General features: G+C 34.0%; 1 non-coding gene across 1 annotated transcript; it reads right to left on the bottom strand.

Annotated features, from left to right (window-relative positions):
• Positions 1-16,013: 16,013 nt before the first annotated feature.
• On the bottom strand, positions 16,014-16,120 carry LOC131172290 (small nucleolar RNA R71). The gene has a single exon (XR_009142772.1). It is a non-coding gene; the product is annotated as a small nucleolar RNA R71 (small nucleolar RNA).
• Between the last annotated feature and the right edge of the window lie 7,259 nt (positions 16,121-23,379).

Here is a 23,379-nt window from a genome sequence, read left to right as displayed (position 1 = left end):
AAAATTCATTTCACCTCACAATTTAATCCCAACAATTAATAAATCATTTCCAGCAATCAATTCAATTCATTTTCAAGCCAAACTCATCATAAAGGAAACATTTCATTAATTACATAACTCAGGAAGAAATTTGAATATTACATTCATTAGGGTAATAAAATTAATATTACAAAACTATACAGGTAAATAAAAATCTCAAATTTATATTATAATAATTTGAATTTAATTACATACCATAATATTTTACAAGAGTTTTTGTACAACTGCTCAAATAATTTACATGCATATTATTACATGAATATATCAAAATCTAATGTACAAGGGTATACCTACCTATGATATACTCGGAGCTAGTCCCAATGTGTCTTCAAGGAATCTTACTCAACTGCTCTATATTCCTTTCACCTGCGATAGCATACAAAGCTATCGCTGAGCGGTGAACTCAGTGGTGCACAACTATAATTTAAAACATAATACACTATATTTAAGACCCCTACATGCATGGTCCTGTGCAAATCACTGTTACGGTGACCGGTGTCGGTCCGATCAAGTAAGAGGATTAGAATCATATTTAAGTCACTGAGAAAAGCCCTGAATGAAAATAAATATTGATTACCAGAAGGTCAAGTATAAATAAAAAAAATAGAGCATAAAAAGTTAAATGAGCCGAGGATCACAGCGATGGGTTATAGCACCGGGAAGTGATTGCGAGATCGATTAAAACCCTAATTTCCTACTGGGCATTGTGACACCACAGTCCTAAAAAAAATTGCGAAGCTAAGGGAAATGTGAAAATCATAGAAAAAGGTTGAGAACCAGATCAAATAATTAGGTCAGGATTTCGGAAGAAATACAGTATTATTGGTAAATCGAATCAGACCGACGAGGGGCAAATTGTTCAATTTACCCCTAGAGGTGACTCATGGCCTAACTGTCCAATAAAATCTGAGAAATGAAAATTTTGAAATATAGATTTAAATTAAAGAAGTATGAAAAAATAAAAGAAAAAGAAAAAAAAAGAAAAGAAAATTAGATTAATGACATCACATAGATGACATCATGCTTGACCTCATAAATATTTTCCCATTTAAGTTATTTTTGACTAAGTCAAAAAGGAGAGAAATAAACGTAAAATTAAAACAAATTGGTCATCTTCTTTACCCAATATGCCGTTCACCTCTCCTCTCTCTCTCTCTTCACTCTAATTCCTCCATTTGAGCTCAAATTCATGCTTTGGTAACTCTAAAATTTCCCCATAAATCATTTCTCAAATTTGTAGAAACCTTTAAATTGAACCTCAACAAGAAGTTGGGAGGAAGAAAATTGAAGGAAAGTGAAGGAAAATCAAGTTTGGCAATTCAAGAAAATTTGAGAAGTGAGATTAGTACTTGTTTCCCTTTCTTTTCTTCTTTAAGCTTTGAAATTAATTTGAGATGAGTGTAAACTGTATGAAAATTTAAAGAAAATGATAACTTATGAAGGGATAAATAATTCGGCAGCCATGAGGGTTGGGGGAAAGTGATATGTTTCACTTCAATAAATCATGTATGCAAGTCAATCTAAGTGGGTAGGTGTTAGTGCTACACTTTAAATTCATGAAATTATGCAAATAGGAAATTAGGGATCTTGGTGCCAACGAACTTTAGGGAAATTTGGTGAAAATTAGAATTTGATGCAATTGGACCCTAAATGAGGTTAGAAATGGTCAATTGGGACCAATTGGGGTGTGTTTGAATGGTGAGAAGTTAAGTCAAATCGGATTGGTAGGCGTCCAATTCTGGACAGCTTGACCTTGGTCCACTTAGGGGACCAAAAATGTAATTCTGCCACTCCAATTGGTGTGAGGCCAATGGGAGATGAAAGTAGACACATAATACCATAATTTTTGTGTAGAAATCCTGCCCTGAAAGTGACACTAAGTTAGTGAACAATTAGGTCAAACTCGGATTAGGCACACTGACATTGTATAAAAATGAATAAATAAGCAGTGTTTGTTCATTTGACCATAACTTGGTCTAGGAAGGTCCAAATGACCTTAATTTTATACCGATGGAAAGCTGAGACATAGCACTACAACTTCTATGAAGAAAACAAATCCAAATTCTGACCATAACCCATCTGAAAAGTGAGTTGCAGTCAACACACTAAAATTGCCAGAACCAGAATTGTGCCCAGAATTCTGGATTGTAACCAATCTGGCCAACCTTAGAAAAATGGCCATAACTTGAGCTAAAAAACTCCAAATAGAGTGATTCAAAAAGGAAATTAAAGCTAAGACAATAAGGAACAACTTTAATGGAGGACACTTAGCCAAATTTCCATACTAACTAGACTAATAGAATAGTAGAAAATAGTGACCCAAAACTAAATTTTTAGATTTGTACCTAGGGAAATTAGAAATTGATTTGACAATTAATGCCAACAAAATTGACACCCAAAATGTGATATATGAGTGCAAGTAGAATTAATAAACCTATTAAGTATGGAAAAGTCAACATTTTGATTTGAATAGTGCCATGAATAGTGCCACTATACACCAAAATATGAAAGACCTGAAATTATAAACCGTAATAGGTAGGATAAGTCTGCAAAGAAATTGTTGAAATTTAAGTATTAAAAATGAATACTGAAGCACTTTAAATTTATGTATTTCAATTAAAAAGGAATCTTTGAAGGAGAAACGAAAAGTGGAGTAAATTAGTCAACAAAGAGGTTTGTGCACAAATAGTTTTACATTGTTAAAGTTTTGCATATTTTATTTGATTAAAGGATTTTAGTTTTTTTATGTATTATGTTTACCAATTATTGAATTTATTTCAATGATTATTAAAATGTGTTATGGTATAAATGAGTTTAATTGTGGGAAAATAATTAAGTTATGATTTTATTTTTGATATAGATTGAATGAATCCAGTTTTAGAAATTTGTGATTGAAATGGGATTTGCATGGAAAAAAAAAAACAAATTGATGTTTTGAATTGTGATGAGCATAAAAATTATTAGATATTGGAATTAACTTTGAATTGAATTGTGTTGTGATTTATGCTCACAAAAAGGACAAAGAAATTCATGATATTGTTTTATATCTCATTGTAGATGCTTGACTAGGTTATTACTCGTCTCCCTCATTTGTTGAGGAGATAATGGAGTTAGCTTTATTTTGACTACCATGGTACGTGCACAAGCTTAGATTCTCCTCTTATTAGAGGTTGGGTCTAAGTTTTTCATTGGCACTTTCAGAAGTTTCATTATTGTGATGTGTACTGTGCATGATGATTCGACCTCCCCGACTATAAGGAGTTAGAATCCCGATTCAATCTCCCCAACCATAGGGAGTTAGAATCGTCCCAAAGATGGCCCTTACGGATTAGTCTTGCATAGTTAGTGAGATAAAGAATGGGTTTTGAATAGTAAGAATTGTGATTTCAAATGAGATTTATGCATAATCGATTTTATTGAAATTAAGATTTGTTTCCATAAATTACTGAAATTACTTTAAATATTCAGTTATGATTTGATAAATTGAAATTCTTGAGCAGAGTCATTTTAACAAATGATTTATTTTATTGGTAATGAATATTTTGATTTTTAGAATTTTGATGAATTTCAAGATTTTCAAATTATTTCCTATAATTTTGTCAATGTATATTGTATTACATTTTAAATTATAGTTGTGCACTACTGAGTTCACCACTCAACGATAGATTTGTATGCTGTCGCAAGTAAAAGTAAAGATAGAGCAGCCGAGTGAGATTTCCAGTAGCTGCTCCTTGAAGACTCATTGGGATTAGCTTTGGGTATATTAGAGGTATACCCTTGTACATTAGATTTTGATGTATGCATGTAATTATATGTATGTAAATTATTTGAGCAGTTGTACAAGAACTTTTGTAATATTATTTTGGGTATATAATTAAAATACAAATTATTGTAATATTCAAATTTATTTTTGAGTTTTGTAATTAATGTAAATAATTAAATTTTTGTGTTTTGTGAATAATAAATTATTTCCTTTTCTGAAATGAGATGTTTAGTGTTGGTTTAAAAATGTACTGAATTGATTGCTGCAAATGATTTATTCATTGTTGGGATTGAATTGTATAGAGAAATGAATTTTATTGGAGTTGTAGTCGAGTAAAAATATTGGGAGTGTGTTTCTTTTCAGGTTTTGAAGAACTGTTTTCTCAAAATACAGCCGGCACTCTGCCGAAATTTTGAAAAAAATTTGTAACACCAGATTTTAATCGAGGATTTGATCCATTACCAAAATTTCAAATAAAGGCTTTTTAATAAATATTCAACGTTCCACAACTATAAAAATGATCAGAAATTATTTTAAAATCTCTTGTAGTATATTTAATGGGTTATCGGTAGGCGAAGTACGGTAATTCATTAGATATACTATGGGATCATGTTATGCCTTACAAAGGAGTAGGGTGTGACATGTTTAGTGGTATCAGAGCAATGGTTTTAAAGTAAATTTTGAACTATGAATTTAAAATATTTTGTCGGTAAATACAACTGCTCAAATGTTTGATACATATAGTACATTTACATCATAAATATGAACTAATGGAAAGAAATCTCCTTGTGTAGGTTGTCTCGAGAAAAGAAGATTTTGTGAATAGAAATGAAAGAGGGAGACAAAATAGTAGAACAACCAGTTATAGTTGAGGCACAAGAGGAGGCCTCAGCTTCTCAGAGTGTTGAAGGCCCAATTGTACCAGTTTCATCGGTACAAATTACTGCACAAATGGCCCAGTAAATGGCTACTTTCTTTCAACAAATAGTTGATAGTCTGTCAGCTCAACCCTAAGTACAGACCCGACCCTCACAAGTGCAGTGTGAAATAGAGAAGAGGGAGAAACCTATGGGTCAGAGTTCAAGTAGAAATTTGGGGAAGAGAAAAGAATTTGAGGAACCCCGAGCTCAAGGATATGACAGAGGTGGATCATCAGAACAGAAGCCACCAAGGTCCAGTCGTCAAACAACTAGAAGCTCATATCCTCCTCGCATCTACAACTCTTGTGGCAAACTACATGGGGACATTTGTCGTAAAGCCACTGGAGCTTGCTACAATTGTGGAAAGCTTGGACACCTTGCTAGAGATTATACTAGAGCACATCGACCTGCTCTTTAAAGTTCATAAACAGTTGGTCAGGGCCGAGATAGATATAGAGTTGGTACTCCTCACAACCATAACATATTGAATCAACCCGAATATAGTAGCACACCAGTCAAAGCATCCATTATGCATCAAGGAGAAAGAACAGAAATTTTGGATGTAGCTGCTGGTAAGTTTTTAATTTTTAGAGGAAACAATTAGTTATTATTTGATCCAGGACTACTTATTTGTATGTTAGTGTTAGAATTATACGTTCTATTGCTATTCCTTTACATGGGAATAAATTTTGATGTATTAGTGACTAGTCCTTTAGGATAAAAAATATGATAACAAGTATGATTGAAATCAGTTTTGGAAGAGTTTGTCAGCGAAGAATATTTGCTAGCACACAATAGTTTATAAAGCTCATTGGTGAGCCTATTTAATATAAGGTAAGAGGACCTAAAAATAAGTTACGGTAATATAATTGCTCTAGATGAGGGCAAAGATGTTACTGCTAGTAATTGTTAATAGATATTGTAATCAGAATAAGATTCGAATATTAGTAAATTCGAAAAGGATAAAATATAGGAAAGTTTGATCTATTGGAATATATCGTAGTAACTATGCAATATTCTTAATGTTTGTACTGTAAGCTGCAGATTACAGTACTAACTTGGGATTATTGTGTAGAGCTACGTACTACCCGATAGTGCACTAAGATAAGGATATTTACAAACGATATTTGTTTTGGAATAATTATGCCAGGACATAATTTTATTATTGGAAATGAGTTGAAATTCCTATTTAGGGATTTAAAACTCTAAAGTTAGAATATCAAGAGGTTATAGTTATAAGATAGCTAGAGTCATTGACTCAGTTATCTAATCCAAACTACAATACATCAGGAATTGCTATAAGACTAGAGATTTCGGGATAGTCATAAATTAAAGATAACATTGATAGGGTAAGGTCATCCGGTCTCGGATATGGGGTTATAATTATTTGATATTGTTATGAATTTTTTGCCTAAAGTCTAAAGAAAAATAGTATTATAATAGTATAACAGCAAGGTACAAAGAAAAATTTTGTTCCATTGAAGGAGACAGGATGCCATAGATGATAACTATAAATTAGAAAATGATGTTTCAAGGGGTTTATTATAGGAAAAGAGGATCAATAGTATCATATAGTTGTGGTAAGGTAAAAGAGCATAACAATGTTCTAATGAAATAAATGGTGAAATGATGTTCTAATTGAGACAAGGATAGATTATAGTTTAGTACAAGAGGAAGTAATGATTGCGAATTAGTAAAAAATGAGTTATTAAAAATTGATAGATAAAAGAAAATATAGAAGTGAAGATTTGAATAGTTGATTCAAATGTAACAAAGAAATGTTACGAATATTAGTAGAAGTGTTGACTAAAATGGTTAGAGGGCCAAATCAAAGTAATATAGAAGTGCAGTGGAATTATTAGAAATGATAAGAGATGCTAAATTTTGACTCGACAGGCAAGTTAAGGATGAAGATACGATTGAGCAATGAAATAATTAAAGTTAAGTTGTGAAATAGAAAAAAAAGTAACTAGAATAGGACGAATGAGGATGGAAAAAGGAATGATATTAAGGAAATAACATAGAAGAGCGAGTTTCAGAGTAAGTTAACTTATGACAGTGTTAAGAGCCCAACCATGGAGCTCAAAATTGTGGGATAAGAATCAACCTTTGTTGTCCCTAATTCAAGTTAAAGCAAGTAGTATGGAGAACTCATAAGGATGTTAGCACATGGGACGAGACTGGTAAGAAATAAACAAATACCATTGAGTAAAGTATTATGGACCATCATTCAGACTATGAAGCCACATGAAAATGTGAGAAAGACGTGATAAAACAACCCATAAGGATGATTAAAGACTGACAGTGGGCAAAAATTTCAAGGTCAAATTTTCTTTTAAGGGGGGGAGAATTGTAACACCCCTACATGCATGGTCCTGTGTAAATCATAGTTATGGTGACCGGTATCGGACCGGGCAAATAAGAGGATTAGAATCATATTTAAGTCACTGAGAAAAGCCCTGAATGAAAATAAATAGTGATTACCAGAAGGTCAAGTATAAATAAGAAAAACAGAGCATAAAAAGTTAAATGAGCCGGGAATCATAGCGATGGGTGACCACACCGGGAAGTGACAGCGAGATCGGTCAAAACCCTAATTTCGTACGGGCCATTATGACACCGCAGTCCTAAGAAAAATTGCGAAGCTAAGGGAAATGTGAAAATCATAGAAAAAGGTTGAGAACCAGATCAAATAATTAGGTTAGGGTTCCGAAAGAAATACAGTATTATTGGTAAACCGAATTAGACCGGCGAGGAGTAAATTGGTCAATTTACCCCTAGAGGTGACTCATGGCCCAATTGTCCAATAAAATCTGGGAAATGAAAATTTTGAAATATAGATTTAAATTAAAGAAGTATGAAAAAATAAAGGAAAAAGAAAAGAAAAGAAAAGAAAATTATATTAATGACATCACATAGATGACATCATGCATGACCTCATAAATATTTTCCCATTTAAGTTATTTTTGACTAAGTCAAAAAGGAGAGAAATAAACATAAAATTAAAACAAATTGGTCATCTTCTTTACCCAATATGCCATTCACCTCTCCTCTCTCTCTCTCTTCACTCTAATTCCTCCATTTGAGCTCAAATTCAAGCTTTGGTAACTCTAAAATTTCCCCATAAATCATTTCTCAAATTTGTAGAAACCTTTAAATTGAACCTCAACAAGAAGTTGGGAGGAAGAAAATTGAAGGAAAGTGAAGGAAAATCAAGTTTGGCAATTCAAGAAAATTTGACAAGTGAGGTTAGTAATTGTTTCCCTTTCTTTTCTTCTTTAAGCTTTGAAATTAAGTTGAGATGAGTGTAAATTATATGAAAATTTAAAGAAAATGATAAGTTATGAAGGGACAAACAATTTGGCAGCCATGAGGGTTGGGGGAAAGTGATATATCTCACTTCAATAAATCATGCATGCAAGTCAATCTAAGTGGGTAGGTGTTAGTGCTACACTTTAAATTCATGAAATTGTGTAAATAGGAAATTAGGGTTCTTGGTGCTAATGAACTTTGGGTTGGGTCTGCTGACCAGATCGGGGTGGTCTCTATCCAGAAGATCTGCCTCTACCCGACTTACGTAAACTGGATCCCCCAAAGTGTTTCCTCTTTCCTGATCCACTATCAGGAGTCTAACTAGTAGCCTTTCCACTTTTCTCTTTCTCTTCGGTACCCTTTTTAACTGTTCCTTCCTTTTCAATCCTCTCTAGTTCTAGGGCTTATGAGATTAGCTCTGAGAAATTCTGGTGTCCGAATCCTACTACTTGCATTCTCAAATTAGGCCTTAACCCGGCCTCAAAACATTTACACCGATCTCTAGTAGTGGTAAGTAGGCTTCCAGCATAATGACACAGCCTGGAGAAGTCTCTCTCATACTCTGCTACTATTTTATCCCCTTGTTTTAAGCTCAGAAATTCTTGCAACTTCATGTCGACGTACGTATCAGGGACCCATTTCTGCCAGAATTCCCTCAAAAAATTAGATCATGTGAGGACTGGAGGCTCGACTAAGCTGTGGGGGATGGTTTTCCACCACTCATAAGCATCCCCTTGCAACAGAGAGACCGAGTATTCAAACTTAAGTTCTTCTATACAATGCAGCTTCTTGAATACCCGTTCTATTCTTTCAATCCATTGCTCTGCCTCTAGTGGATCCACAGTACCCTTAAATTTAGTAGCCCCAAATTTCATCAATTTATCGTAATGTCTGGCTCGAGGCTGTAATTGCACTGCTGGTGCTTGGGTTTGGGCTTGTGTTGGCAGGTTTCCAGCCATTTGTTAAAACAACGCAGCCATCTGTTGAATAAACTGAGCGGAAAACTGGGGCATTGGAGGAACTGGAGTGGCTAACCCACTCACATTCTAGAGAGCTGGGCCTTCCCTCGGTGCCTCAGCCTCAACAGACTATTCAACAGAATGATCCCCTTCTTCCATTTCACTTTGCAGAGATTATCTACTCCCTGATAACAAACACAAGGAGGATTATCTCCATTAGTTCATATTCATGATGTAAATGCATCATATGTATCAATTAAGGACACTTGAGCAGTTGTACTAATCAAAGAAAATATTCAAATGCAGAATTCAAAACTCATTCAAAACATAGCTCGGAAAACTAGCTCTGATACCACTAAAACATGTCACACCTTACCCCTCCGTAAGGCACAACATGATCCCGTAGTATACCTAATGAATTACCGAATTTCGCCTACCGATAACTCATTAAATACACTACAAGGGATTTTAAATAAATTCAATTCATTTTAAAGTGAAAAGTGATGTTAAAACATTATTAAAAAGTCTTTAGTTGGAGTTTATGTCATTAGCAAATATTTTGGTAAATTTGATCTTCTGCAAATTTTATAAAAATTTTGGCAGAGTGCCGGCTGTAATTTGAGAAAACAGTTCTTCAAAACCTAAAAAGAAAGCACTTCCAATACTAATTTTTCAATCTCAATTTCAATACTCCCCAATTCAACACAATCTCAATGCATTTTCAATATCCATCAATTCTTAATTTAACACAATTTAAAATAAATATCAATTTTATTTAATGTATCCAATATAAACACAAAAGTCTTAATTTTATAGAAAAGAAAACAAAAATAATATTATTATAAACTATACTGTACGACTGTTCAACTAGTACAAAAGATACATATGAATAAAAATATTTACATCAAACTAAATTACAAAGGGTATAAATAATACACCCGTACAAAATCCTCAAACATTGCTCTCCTGTCACCAGAGCAGCTCACTCTGCTGCTTTGTCCTTTTCCCTATTTGCAATAGCAATAAAAAGCCATCACTGAGTAAACACTCAGTGGTGCACAATAAAATTTTAAAATAGCTGAACATAAAAAGCATACATCGATAAACACATTTTTAAATCCTTTCACAACCACAACTTATGAAATTGATATCAACTTCTACAATACCATTTTATCAAAATAATTTATAAATCACAGTGTTACCAATCAATACACAACTTATTTCATGACATAAAATTTCCAATCAATGCCGTGTTGTACACCACGACAAAGCAATCTCAACCCCACTAATCGAAATCAATGAGGGAGGTGGCTAGCTAGCTATATGAGTACTCATCCAATCTCAACCTCAAACTGGCAATCCAAAGAGGGAGGAATATAACCAATCTCAACCCCATAAATGAAGGAGGAATATAATGATATTGCCATGCCAAGTGTGAATCCAAAACCAAATTCAAAATTATAGTGTTCAAACATTTCATACAAAGCATTCATAAATTTTCATTCCAAATTTCCATTTACAAAATAGGCAACATCACATTTTTGAAAGCTATAATAAACATAAATTGCTTATAATACATGTTCAAATAAAATTTTAAATAGAAAATGAGAAAGCAAAAAATTACTGTGCACAAACCTCTAATGAGTCGCCTCTCTACCTTGACTCACTTGTTCCCTATCCTTTCCAGTATCTTCTTCTACTGAAATACATAATTTAAAGCATTTCAATATTCATTCAACTCATTTCCTATAATTGATTCAACAATTAAATTTATGTACACTAAATTTTCCTTATAAGTTTCCTCTAAGGATTGAATTCTTTGTATGTGGTATGTTTATGGTTACTATTCATTTGACCAATTGGTAAAAATATTGACTTTTTCATACTAAATAGTTATACTAATTTTAACTGCATGCACATACCATATTTTGGGCTACAATTGTGTTGGTGTTGATTGCCAATTGAAATTCCAAACTTCCTAAGTGAAATTCCAAAATTTCAGTTCTGGGTCACTTGGTTATACTGTTCCAGTGGACCTTATACAGTGGAAATTTAGCCAACTTTCCTTCATCAAAGTTATTCCTTAATGTCTTAGCTTTAATTACCTTTAGAGTTTTGTAGCTCAAGTTATGCTACTTTTTCTAAGGCTGGCCGGATTGGTCAATTCCAGAATTCTGGGCAAATTTTAGGTTCTGGCAGATTTTGTGAGCCAACTTTGGTTGGCAATTTGAGTAGGTTGTGGTCAGAATTTGGGTTGATGTTTTTCATAAAAGTTATTCTAATATGTCTAAGCTTTCCATTGATATAAAAATAAGGTCATTTGGACCTTTCTACACCAAGTTATGACTATTTGAACAATACTGTTCATATGGTCAATTCTGTACAAGGACAGGGTACCTAATCCAGATTCAACCCAATTTTTCACTAACTTGTGGTCAGTTTTAGGGCAAGGTTTCTACATGAAAATTCTAACTTTGGGTCTTAATTTTCATCTCCAATTGGCCTCACACCAATTGGAGCAATAGAATTTTAGTTATACTCATTTGAATGGGCATGGGTCAAGCTACTAGAATTGACCCTTATACATACACCATTCAATCTTAGTTTCAATCATTCAATCACAATCCAATTCACACCAATTGACCAATTTAAGCCTCAATTAGGTCAATTTGCATTAATTCACCAAACCCCTAAATTTCCCCCAAATTTTCCATTGGTCAAGAACCCTAATTCACCCATTAGCACAATTCACGCAAATTCACTTCTCTAACCATGCTCAACACCTCTTAACACGTCACAAATCATGTTTAATTTAATTAAACTCACCAAATCCATCACCCTCACAAGCTAGCTGAATTTCATACACCATTTTTCATGCATGATTTTCATCTTTTTCAAGTTAATTCTAATTAATTATCCTTAATTCTATGCATATATACCTTGTTTAACTAGAGAGAGAACTTACCTCAATTGGAGCTCTTCTAAACTTGAGATTCTTCTTCTCTTTCTTGTCTTTCTTCCTTCAACTCTCCAAATAAGGACTTAAATTAGGGTTTTCTACTAATTTAGGGAAAGGTTTATGGAGAGAAGATGAGAATTCAAGATTGAGGTTTGGGTGAAAATGGAGGATTGAGAGAGAATTTGGGAGAGAGAGAGACAGTATTGAATTGGGGAAGAAGATGAGTTTTGACTTTCTTTTTTTTTCATATTTTCTATCATAATTATCCCAAATTTTCAAAAATTTAAATAATAAATGTTTATTATGTCATGCTTACTTCATGATGAGGTCATAATTCCATTAAAAATTGATTTTCTTTTCTTTTCTTTTTCCTTTCCTTCCACACACCTCTTCATTTCTAATCAATTTTTTATAATTTTAATTTCTTACATTTTAATGGACATTTAGGCCAAGAGCCACATCTGAGGGTGAATTGACCAAATTTCCCCTTACCGGTCTGATCCGTTTTTTCAATAACACTAGATTGTCTCCTGAATCCTGATTCAATTATTTGAGCTTGTTCTCAATTCTTTTCTATGATTTTCACATTTCCCCTAGTTTCACAATTATCTCTAGGCCTGAGGTGTCACAGTGTCCCATATGAAATTTGGATAGCAACTGAGCTCGCAGTCACTTCCTGGTACGGTCACCCATCGCTATGACCTTAGCTCATTTAACCAATTATACTTTGTTTTCTTTATTTCCATTTCACCTTCATATAATTTCTATTAATTTTTATTTATGGCTAGGACTTAATTATAGTTCTAAGCCTCTTGACTGTTCGGATAGACACTGGTCACCGGAACAGTAAAATGTATAGAACTAATGAATGTAGGGGTGTTACAGCTCTTGCTTGACTAACTGCCTTTTTTGCCTCTTTCTTTGCTATCTTGTACTATTCATATACCTCATTATTATCACACTTAGGTAATTTCTTATACCATTCCCTCTTTCTCTTCACTGCCTTTTGTACTTCCTCATTCCACCACCATTTCTCTTTTGAGGGTGGTCCATGTCCTCTAGACTCTCCAAGTACTTTTCTAGCTACTTCTCTAATCTTTGATGCCATCTGTATCCACATACCATTGGCCTCCATATCTAGCTTCCATGCTTCGGACTCGATAAGTTCATTTTTGAACTTTACTTGCTTTACTCCTTTAAACTCTCACCACTTTGTTCGAGCTACACTATTTCTTCTAACCTTACTTGAATTATTCCTAAACTTAATATCCAAGACCACTAACAGATGTTGACTTGTTAATGCCTCTCCCGAAATGACTTTGCAATTCTTGCATAGAGCTCTATTTGTCTTCCTGGTTAAGAGGAAGTCAATTTGGCTTCTATGTTGCTCACTTTTGAAAGTCACTAAATGTGACTCTCTTTTTATAAAATAGGTATTTGTTAGTATTAGGTCGTATGCCATAGCAAAATCCAGGATGCTTTTTCCCTCCTCATTTCGGCTGCCAAAACCAAAACCTCCATGAACATTCTCATAACCTTGCCTATCACTTCCTACATGTCTATTCAAATCTCCACCGATGAAAACATTCTCTTCATTCGGTATGCATTGCATTAAATCATCTATATCTTCCAAAAATCTTGGTTTACTCTCACTATCTAGTCCTATTTGTGGGGCATAAGCACTAACTACATTTATTGTTTCTCCTTCTAATACTAGCTTTACCAGTATAATTCTATCTCCTACTCTTTTCACAGCTATTACAGCATCTATCAATGCCTTGTCTATGATTATGCCTACTCCATTCTTATTTCTCTCCTTTCCAGTAAACTATAATTTGTACCCTGAATTACCCACTTTCTTACTTTTCTCTCCTACCCATTTAGTCTCCTGAATGCAAACAATATTCACTTTTCTCCTTTCCAAGGTATCCACAAGCTCCATTAATTTTCTTATAAGTAATTGATGCATGCATTTAATATCATCATTTAGGAGTAATTTTTGCACATAATTTACCCTTGTTCATAGCTATTATTATAGATATTAGTATATATTTAGTCAACTTTACAATTTTCACACTTCTTAGTTTAATTTTTGGAATTTATTTGTTTTGTAGGTTAAATTTGGAGAAATTTGATGTATTTTGATCAGAGTAGCCATTTGGAGGAGATTAAAGTCGAATTGCAAAAAAATTTTGAATTTGAGTAAAAAATGGCCGAGAGCGACACAACAGCACTCGCAATTAGCTTATGTCGCAGTTGTGTCGATCGTCGATATTCACGCCGAGAGCGACAACCCGCAACACAACCCACGACACAACCGGCTTATGTCATTTGGAAATAATTGACGTGGCATTTTTTACCTCACTTTCTGAACCTTCCTCCTTTTACCCATTCTATTAGCCTATATAAAGCCTCATTTTATCATTTTCTTTTCATAGAGAGCAAGGGAGGCATTTTTGGCAAGATTAGAAAGAGAGAAGGAGGGAGCACGTTCTCCATTTTGAACTCGTTATATTGGTTTTTCTACCCTTGAGCTTACATTTCCATTATTTCTTCATTTATACATTTGGGTTTGTCTTTAAACAATGATTTGTGAGTAGTTGATTGAGATTCTAGAGATGGGTTTGTAAATATTGATTTGTATTGTGGTTTTTGAACTGATTTAGCCATTTAAATGGGATTTGTTACATTTTGATTTATTGCTTGTGAGCTTGTTGCCTTGCTTTATGAATGGGCCCTCATTAAGTTAAGCTTTAATCCTTAGTAGATGGACTGAAAAGTGAATATTAGGGATAGATAATCTTGCAATAAACTTTATTTTCTTGGTGTTAGAGATAAGCTAAGAGGATTAAGGGGAACTTTCCAAAAATCAATTAGAGTTTTAAATGGGTTTTTGTTAGGTTTGAAATACCGTGAAAACAGGGTTTGATTTAATGAAAACCAACTTTGAAATGCTTGAAAAAGGTTTCAAAAATTTAAGAATTGATTTCCCTCAAAATTGTAATTCTCATGTGTTTGGCTAAATTAGGGATAAACCAGATGCAAACAATATTGAAAAATCCAATCTCTAGAATCACTTTAATTTTTTTATTGAATTTAGATTTAATTCCTCTCAAATTTCATAAATAGAAATTTCAAATTAATTTTTGGTAATCTAGTTTAATTAATTTTAGTTAATTGTTTGATTTAATTTTAATTCCTCAAATACCAATTTTAATTCCAAATTTCATTTTACATCTTTAATTTTGTCATTCTAATTAGCTTATACTTTTATTTCCAATTTAAGCACAATTCCTTGTGGGATCGATATAATTTTTTTAAAATTATACTATTGTGACCCGTGCACTTGCGGACAACACCGTATCAAGTTTGGAATTGTTTGTTTTTAAGTTGGATTTTAATTGTTTTAAGCTAATTAGAATTTTTATTTTCTTTTATTTTCACTATTGTTCCTTGTGTTTTTCAGGTACTTTTCTTGTTTATGAGACGATCGAAAAGCACAAGTGACACGAATTGTTGTTCAAAAATTGAAAACGAGCTAACAAAAAGGAATACAAAAGAAGAAAGGAAGCAGAAAAAGAAGAACAACAAAGATTTGAGCAAGAGGTGACCATTGAAAATATGGAGAATCAAAATAGAGCTATTGGTGGAGACAATGGAGGAAATGAGCAAAACGGGCAAAATGCAGTTGCTAATCAAAATGATCCTCAAAGAAGATCCATGTTGGATTATGCTTTTCCTAGATGTGCAGATGTGAGAGATAACATACCTATCATTGGAGCTAATCAATTTGAGTTAAAAACTGGTCTCATTCAAATGGTTCAGAATTCACAATTTGGAGGTAGTCCACTTGAAAATCCTCATTCTCATTTGAAGAAATTTTTTATGATATGTGGTACACAAAGACAACCTAGAGTTTCAGATGAAGTTATTCGGCTCACCTTATTTCCATTCTCTCTTCGGGATTCAGCATTGGAGTGGTATGACAAGCTATTATAGCTACTTGGGAGCAGCTATCCCAAGCTTTTCTATCTCAATTTTTCCCACCTGGGAAGACCACTCATTTGAGGAATTTGATGGTAGCTTTTAAACCAAGAGATGATGAAACTTTATATGAATCTTGGATGAGATTTAAGGAGCTTGAAAGGCAATGTCCTCATCATGAAATACCCAAATGGATGATTGTTCAAAATTTCTACACCAGAGTTACTCCAGCCATAAGAAACACAATTGATTCACAAGCAGGAGGAGATTTCATGAGAATGACAAGTGAAGAATGCTATGATTTATTAGAGAAGATTGCTCATAATACCCATTTATGGGGAAATTCTAGAGCACTTGAGCCAAAGAAGGCTGGGATTTATGAACTTGACTCAGTTAGCTACATGAATGCAAGATTTGATCAGTTGACTCAGCTTCTTAGTGATTTTTGCATAAAGGCAACAACCTCAACTCCTACAACTATGCAACAAGTTGCCTTCACAGATGGAACTCAAAGTTGTGGAGTTGATTACTCTTCTTATGGTGATGATTATTTGCAAGAACAAGCTGCTTATGCAGGAGGTTATCAACAGAAACCTATGGGACATGCTTACTCTAATGTGAACAACTCAATATGGAGACCACAAGCAACTTTTGCTCAACAAGGCCAAAGCTCAAATTATGCTCATAACCAGCAGTTTATACAACAAAATAGGCCTCAATTTCAGCCTCAATTTCAGCCCACAAGGCAGCCACAACCTGGATATCAAGCAAGAGCACAACAATCCCTTCCACCTCATGAACCGAAACCAACCTTGGAAAGCATGATGGAGAAATTTTTTGCTGAACAAAGCAAGATGAATAGCAAATTGGAGGAAGAAATGCAACACATGAGACAAACTATGGATCAATTACAAGTCCACAACCGCATGTTGGAGACTCAATTGGCTCAACAAGCAAGCTCATCAGGAAGCAACTCCTATGGAAAACTACCTAGCCAACCACAAAACCCTCATGAACAATGTAAGGTTGTGACCTTGAGAAGTGGTAAGAAAGTTGGTCAAGAGAGTGAAAACAAGAGAGAAGAAAAAGAGAGCACAAAAGAAGAAAATTCAATTGAGAGCAAGAAAAATGAAAAAGAAGAAGAAAGCAAAAGTGAGCAAGATGAGGGAGAGAAACCATACATCCCACCTGAACCTTACAAGCCCACCCTTCCCTACCCTCAAAGATTCATCAAGCATAAGCTAGACAAACAATTTGGCAAATTCCTTGAAGTGCTAAAGAAGTTGTATATCAATGTGCCATTCACTGAGGCACTATCCCAAATGCCAAGTTATGCCAAGTTTTTGAAGGAGATTCTTTCCAACAAGAGAAGGCTAGAAGATTATGACACCATCAACTTGGGAGAGCAATGCAGTGCTATAATTCAGAAGAAGTTACCTCCCAAACTCAAAGATCTGGGTGTGTTTTCCATTCCTTGTCATATTGGTGATAATTGTGTGGCAAATGCCTTATGTGACCTTGGGGCTAGTGTTAGCCTAATGCCTCTTTCAATATATGAGAAGTTGAATATGGGAGAGTTGAAGCCCACAAACATGTATCTTTCATTGGCTGACCGTTCAATTAAGTATCCGGAAGGCATTCTTGAAAATGTGCCTATCAAGGTTGGGAAATTCTACATTCCGGTGGACTTTGTCATTTTAGATATGGAAGAAGACACAAAAGTTCCTATCTTATTGGGAAGACCCTTTTTGGCAACAGCTGGTGCATTAATTGATGTAAAGGGTGAGAAATTGACGCTTAGAGTGGGAGATGATCAAATGATATTCAACATCAATCCTGCCATGAAAAGGAAACATGAAGAAGTTGAGTCTTGTTTGCGGGTAGACATTATTGATGAGATTGTTCAAGAGCATTTCAGAAAAAGCTACCCACAAGACCCACTTGAAAATTGCTTAGTCCATGGTGGGAGTATTGATGATGACAATCTCAACATAGGTGCTTTTGCACAACACTTGGAGAGCTCTCCACCACATCCTGAAGCCACAATTTTTCAACTTGAAGAAGTGCCAAATTTGGAGATCAAACCACCATCATTAAAGGTAGAGGATGCCCCAAAGGTATATCTTAAACCTCTTCCTTCCAACCTCAGGTATGCTTTTCTTGGACCAAATAAAACATATCCTGTCATAATTAATGCATCTTTGACTGATATTGAGAAAGAAAAATTGTTGAGAGTTTTGAGAGAATATAGGAGAGTTTTGGGTTATGCAATTGATGATATAAAGGGAATTAGTCCAACAGTTTGTATGCATAGGATTTTCCTTGAGCCAAATAGTAAACCTTCCATTGAACACTAAAGAAGATTGAATCCTACAATGAAGGATGTTGTGAAAAAGGAAATCCTAAAATTACTAGCTGCTGGAATTATTTACCCTATTTCTGACAGTGAGTGGGTTAGTCCTGTGCATGTTGTACCCAAAAAAGGTGGGGTGACAGTTGTTAAAAATGAGAAAAATGAAATCATACCCACAAGAACAGTTACACCTTGGAGAATTTGCATAAACTAAAGGAAGTTGAACAATGCTACAAGAAAAGACCATTTTCCTCTTCCTTTTATGGATCAAATGTTAGAAAGATTAGCCAAGCATTCATTCTTTTGTTACTTAGATGGATATTCTGGTTTCTTTCAAATTCCAATACATCCTGATGACCAAGAGAAAACTACCTTTACATGTCCCTATGGCACCTTTGCCTACCGAAGGATGCCATTCGGATTGTGTAATGCGCCTGGCACATTTCAAAGGTGCATGATGGCCATTTTTTCTGATTTTATTGAAGAAATTATGGAGGTCTTCATGGATGACTTTTCAGTATATGGCACTAATTTTGATTCATGCTTGACTAATTTGTCTAAAATCTTGCAGAGGTGTGCTAATAATGATTTGGTGTTGAATTGGGAGAAATGCCACTTTATGGTCCAAGAAGGAATCGTTTTAGGGCATTTGATCTCAAATAGGGGAATTGAAGTGGATAGAGCTAAAATAGAAATTCTTGAAAAAATGCCACCTCCAACCACTGTCAAAGGAGTGCGGAGTTTCCTTGGACATGGTTTTACGATTTATTCAGATTTTTCTAAACTTGCTAAACCCTTAACAAATCTTTTGATTAATGATGTTAAATTTGATTTTAATCAAGATTGTATGGTTGCTTTTGCAGGTTAAAGACGGCATTAACCTCCTATCATGCAACCCCGGATTGGACTTTGCCATTCGAAATCATGTGTGATGCAAGCGAGTTTAAAAGATAGAAAACCTTATGCCATTTACTATGCAAGCCGAACCCTTGATGAAGCTCAAGTTAATTATGCCACAACTGAAAAGGAGTTCCTTGCGGTAGTATTTGCACTCAATAAATTTCGTTCTTATTTGCTCAACTCAAAGGTAATAGTTTTCACTGATCATGCAACAATAAGGTACTTAATGAGCAAGAAAGAAGCTAAATCTAGGTTGATTATATGGATTTTATTACTTCAAGAATTTGATTTGGAAATAAGAGATAAAAAGGGTGTTGAGAATGTGGTGGCTGATCACCTTTCTAGGATAAAAACTGAAAATAAAGATGATGAAATTGTGCCAATTGATGAATTTTTCATGAATGAGCAGTTGTATGTGTTGAATGCACTTCCATGGTTTGTCGATATTGTGAACTTCTTGTCTTGTGGTGTCTTGCCACTGATTTATCTTAAGAAAAGAAAAGATTCTTGCATGATGTTAAATTTTATTCTTGGGAAGAACCTCTTTTGTTTAGAAGATGTAATGATGGAATAATTAGGAGATGTATACCAGAGGAAGAAATAAATGATGTTATTTACCATTGTCATTCCTCTGAATATGGTGGTCATTTTAGTGTCTCAAAAACTGTTGAAAAGGTCTTGACATCAGGTTTCTATTGGCCTAATATGTTTAAACATGTGAGAGACTTTGTAAGCAGGTGTGATAGGTGTTAAAGAGTAGGCAACATTTCCAAGAGAGATGAGATGCCCCAACAGTCCATATTAGAAGTTGAATTATTTGATGTGTGGGGAATTGATTTCATGGGGCCATTTCCATCTTCTTATGGGAATAAATATATCTTGGTAGGGGTGGACTATGTATCTAAATGGGTAGAAGCTATTGCTACACCTACCAATGATGCAAAAGTTGTGGTGAAATTTCTGAAAAAATTTGTTTTGACCAGGTTTGGTGCCCCACGTGCCATAATCAGTGATGGTGGAAGCCATTTTTGCAACCACCAATTTGAAAAATTGATGAGAAAATATGGGGTAAAGCATAGGATTGCCACACCATATCACCCTCAAACAAATGGCCAAGTAGAAATCACAAATAGAGAAATCAAGCAAATCTTGGAGAAAACTGTCAATAAGTCCAGAAAAGATTGGTCCCTTAAATTAAATGACACTCTTTGGGCATATAGAACAGCATTTAAAACCCCCATAGGAACTACACCTTATAGGTTAGTCTTTGGGAAATCATGCCATTTGCCCGTAGAGTTAGAACATAAAGCTTATTGGGCCATTAGAGCAATCAATTTTGATTTACAAGCTGCTGGACACAAAAGACTTTTGCAACTTGATGAATTAGAAGAATTGAGACTTGATGCTTATGAAAATGCTAGGATCTATAAAGAAAGAACTAAAAAATGGCATGATAAGCATATCAAGAAAAAGGACTTTAAAGAAGGAGATTTGGTTCTCTTATTCAATTCAAGGTTAAAATTTTTTCCAGGAAAATTAAAATCAAGGTGGTCCGGTCCATTCAAAATTGTGAAAGTTTTACCTCATGGTGCTGTGGAAATTTTTGGTGAAAAATCTGGTAATTTCAAGGTAAATGGACAAAGGTTGAGGCACTATTCAGTTGGTGAGCCAATTGAGAAGATAGCAACTTGCTATCTCTCTCATTCTCCATAAAATCTTGAGTGAGTATGGTCAAGCTAAAGACCTAAACTTAGCATTTTTGTGCATAACTCCCAATTTTTCATTGATTCTTTATTTCTTTCATATATATATTTGTTTTAAGTTTTTCTATACTCCTTATTCAGAGTTTAACATTGTTCTAATTTCCTTGTGCAGATGGGATACAATTCATTGCAAGCAAATGAGCATAAAAAATTTTTGTTTTTGTGTTAGCTTTAAATTTTAGCTTTAAAATTTTTAGTTTTAAATTTGTTCACTTATAATTTTCATCTTTCTATTGTTGAGTATTTGCTGGTGCATATTGCTGGATTCATTGCCCTTTTCGTTAATTTCAAGAGAAAATTTTTCCAAATTTTGACATCTTGGATTAAAAGGAAAATTATTTGAATTTGGATGTGTGAATTGGTGCTTTGAAAAATTATTTTTTATGAGAATTTGATGAACATGACAAATTGAACAATTAGAATTCATGTTATGAAGGTTTAATCATTTGAAATCTAATTTGTTTCAATTTTTTTAGGTGCTATGAAATTTGGTCAAATTGGGCAGCAGATTGCACAACCTGCGACATAACCGGGTTTGCTTGTGTCGTCGCTTGTGTTTGCTGGGCACACTTTTGGGCAGATTGTTGCACAACCTGCGACACAACCCCCCTATCCCTATGTTCTAACTTGTGTCGCCTGTTTGTTTTGCAGGATAAGAACTCACTTCACCAGAATGGGCCCGCAACCACCCCATGCTAAAAAAAAAAAAAAAAAGCCCACTAAGCAAAAAAAAAAAAAAAAATTTCATGTCTTTATTTTCGTTGCTTAATTAATTAGTATTTTGAACTTATTTAGTTAATATTTTGCTTGTGTTGTTTTTCTTTTACTTGAACCGTTTACTTATTTAGTTTTTTTTTAGTTCCTCATAAAATACATTTTTCCTTTATGTTTCTAGTACATTGCTCACTTGCTTTTATGTGCTACTTCGGATTTACACTTGATGGTTACATTTTTGAGCTTAACTTCTTATTTCAACTTTTTGAGTTTATTTGATTTAATGGATTCCATTGCACTATTTCTTTTGCAATGAGTGCAGTAGCTGTCCAAATTTTATCTAATTAAATTGGCTGCACTTCAATGAGGTAACAATTCTCGTCTCAGCTTGTGTCACTTTCAACACAAGTTGTGCTATCGCTTATGCAACAGGGTAATAATTCTTTATGCACATATGAGCTACCCATTTTTTTTGCACATTATCCCATTCCATGCACTCTTTTAACATTGAGGACAATGTTCATTCTGAGTATGGGGGAGAGGGTAAATTTTTTGCAAAAATTATTTTTTTCCTTTTTCATTTGCATATAGTGACATACTCATTCATTACTTCATACTTGTACATATTCACGTATATACACTGCATATAGCTTCATATACTTAGTTATGCATACTTAGTTGCATATAGGTTGACAATACATTTATACACTCATGCATTTTATTCATTCATTTAAAATTTTTGGATTTTTAAACCAGTCTCTGAATTCCATAAGCCACTTATTCAAGCAATCCAACTTGCCTTTAGATGGTTAGTGGAATGAAAGTTCCAGCTGGGTACAAAGTCTTAAGCATTATTCTTTCTCTTACTTAATAGCTGAAAATTAATACATTCATCTAGGTATGCAGTGCTAGTTAGTTATTTTGAGTTTTGAGTGTTTGGATAAGCCTTTAAGGAAGAAAATGGTCATTGTCGTCTCACCATTCCGAGAACAGGCATCTTAGATCTTTCAAAGCGAAATTTTTAACTTGCATTTGATAAGAATATGATTTAGGCATTCCTTCATATTTTAAACATCGCATTTAGCCTTAACCTACCTTAATCTCATTTTAACCCTTGCAAACCCCCTTGAACCTTAATTCCCTAATTTCTTTGGAACCCAAATCATTTACCTAGCCATTAAACCTAAACACTACCACCTATTATGAGAATAATATTTTAGCAATTAAGTGCATAAAAAAATTAAAAAAAAAAACTTGGAGGATTGAAACATCTTGAAAAGTGCTAGAGTAATTGTTACATTTTGATTTAAAAAAAAAAAAGTCACAAAAATATCCCAAAGGTAATTTTGGGTGTGACGTGAAATAGGGACACATACAAAATAAAAAAATATATTATAAAAGTAGTCCCTTTATTGTGTTAGCACTTAAGATTCATTGTGAATTTCTTTCCTCTTGATAAAAAAATTACTATTAAAAAAAAAAATGGATGCACTTTGAGTTTCATGGTTAATATTATTCTCATATTTTGTTTACCTTATTCCCTTTCTTTGTTAACCACAATCTTACCCTATTTGACCACATTACAACCCTTAAAAAGACCTAATGATTCTTTGAAAAATGCTTGTTACATTAGTAGAGTTAGATCTTTTATGCTTGCATATGGGTTTGGCAATATAATCTTCCATACATTACTCACCATCTATTTGAGACACA

This window comes from Hevea brasiliensis, chromosome 13 (assembly GCF_030052815.1).
Source record: "Hevea brasiliensis isolate MT/VB/25A 57/8 chromosome 13, ASM3005281v1, whole genome shotgun sequence".
Lineage (NCBI taxonomy): Eukaryota > Viridiplantae > Streptophyta > Magnoliopsida > Malpighiales > Euphorbiaceae > Hevea > Hevea brasiliensis.
The sequence above is the reverse complement of the archived record's forward strand: the minus strand, read 5'-3'. Positions and strand labels throughout refer to the sequence as shown.